Here is a 2,582-nt window from a genome sequence, read left to right as displayed (position 1 = left end):
AAGGGGGGGGGGGGGGGGGGGGGGGGAGGGGCAGGTAAGGTCATGTGCCAGGGGTTAAGGGAGGCCGGGAGAAGGTCAATGGGGAAAAAAAGGAGACATATGTACTACTATTTGTAATACTTTAAACAATTTTTAAAAAGAATATTTCTAATGATGTTTAAACAAGGTTTGTTGTTTCCTCTCTCGCAGTTCTGTAATGAATAAGATTCTACTCTACCCGGAGGCTGGGGGATGGATGTTCACAATTTTTCTTAAACTTGAATTTAAATTTCCCATTTTAATTAGAGCATTAAAACTGAGAGCAGAATAGCTGTTATAAATGGGACTAAAAATGGAGTTAAGACTCTATCATTTATTGTGAGGAATAAATGAGGATAAAGTATGTAAAATGCTTAGTATAATACCTGTTACATAGATGCACTCAGTATATGATAGTCTTTAATGATCGTAATGGTGATGATAAAACTATGCTTTTACATTTCTTATGCAAGGGATCTTTTTGTGCAGAGCAGGTGTTAATAGGCAAGAATGTGTTTAAAGTGAGTTCCCAATAACCTTTTCCATATCCAATTCCCTCGTCCTCAACCTTGAGAAAAATCAAAAGCCCACATTTCCCCTACAGAGTTAGTCATCACCAGCCTATAAAAATTAAATTGGCTTTATTGGCATGAAACACTGATAGCTTGGATGTCATCAGAGATTTATGGTCAGACTGTGAGTTGATTTATTTTTTCCCATTCTAGGACATGATTTTAGTCATTCAATATAAGAACTCACAACCAAAAAGAAAACTAGAGCCATAAAATTTTTAGAGTAATTGTTTCCATAGCTGGCTACAAACTCCACAACTGTCTCCAAGCACAGTGTTTGCAGAATGTACATATTTATTGTATTTAATTGAAACATTATCATATAATGGAATTTTTCCTATGGCCAAAAATGTATAGAAATATGCATAGTAGTAGCAAATTATAGAGACAGAAAGAGATCTGGATATGTCACATGCAGACATGAAGAGTAGAGACAGAGAGCCCACACTCCTTCAGGCTCTAGGTGGGTGACCTGGGGGGACACCTGGACCCCAAGGGTCTGGCTACCCAACCACAGCCCATGATTACAAGAAAACCTCTTAACTCACAGGTGAATCATGGTCCTGGTGGAGTGGTTTCTGAACCTGGGACTAAGCCAGTGAGAAGGTCAGTCTTAGCACACCCTCTAATAACAGATACAGACCCAAGCAGAGGCCAAAACAAATGCATTGCATCATCTTAGGTTATTATCTTATATAATAAATGCCTAATCCACAGCCCATGATTACAAGAAAACCTCTTAACTCACAGGTGAATCATGGTCCTGGTGGAGTGGTTTCTGAACCTGGGACTAAGCCAGTGAGAAGGTCAGTCTTAGCACACCCTCTAATAACAGATACAGACCCAAGCAGAGGCCAAAACAAATGCATTGCATCATCTTAGGTTATTATCCTATATAATAAATGCCTAATATGCAAATCAACTGAACAGTAGAATGACCGATGGACCCACCGGTGGCTATGATGTGCACTGACCACTAGGGGGCAGACACTCAATGCAGAGCTGCCCCCAGCCCAGAGGCCCCAGGCCAGCCAAGGCAGGTGCCAGCTGGGGCTTCCCTCCAATCGCCCTGCCATTCACCCCACAGATTGGCCCTGATCACCGGCCAGGCCTAGGGACCCTAGCTGTGCACGAATTTTGTGCACTGGGCCTCTAGTCTTCTATCAAAGCCTCTATCTCTTAGGAATAAAAATTGGGTGGGGAAAAAAAAATTGGGTGGGGGTGGAGAAAGGAGGAGGAGAGAGGAAGCAGGCTGTAAATATGTTTGGCTGCAGACAGATCATTCTTTTGGAATCATATAGTCATTGGATACTGATGCTTAAAGGGACCTAGAGGATTACAACATTCATTCTCCAGCCTTCATTGCTGGAGCCCACAGCATCTTAGGTACAGTGGGGCCTTGACTTACGAGTGTCCCAACTAACGAGTTTTTTGAGATACGAGCCGTCTCTCGACCGATTTTTTGCTTTGAGTTGCGAGCTAAAATTCGGGTTACGAGCCAGCTTCAAATACCCCACCGCTAGTTGGCGCAGTGAACATCACAGTGAATGCCACAACATCAGCCCAGCATCACGTGTCTCACTCGTTCACTTTTGATTTGACATACGAGTAATTTGAGTTACGAGCTCCATCACGGAACGAATTACACTCGTAAGTCAAGGCCCCACTGTAGTTGAAAAGCTATTCTGTGTTTCAAGCCTTACAGAGATAGTGATAGGGACAGGAAGAACTTGTGTTTAATCTAAGTATTCCCAGGTGATAGCTTATGATTCTTGCCTATTGCTTTGCTAGAGATCTGTGGACAAAAAGGGTCCACATGCTAACCTGACAAGCTCAGGGAAGGGCTACATGATGGCCTTGCAAACTCAGAGACCTAAAGTAACCACAGAGGTTGGTCTGAAATTAAAACGTTTTAACTCAAAGGGGTTTATAGCCAAAACCGGTTTGGCTCAGTGGATAGAGCATCGGCCTGTGGACTCAAAGGTCCCAGGT

Source organism: Myotis brandtii, unplaced genomic scaffold (assembly GCF_000412655.1).
Source record: "Myotis brandtii unplaced genomic scaffold, ASM41265v1 scaffold79, whole genome shotgun sequence".
NCBI lineage: Eukaryota > Metazoa > Chordata > Mammalia > Chiroptera > Vespertilionidae > Myotis > Myotis brandtii.
Note: the sequence above shows the minus strand (reverse complement) of the source record.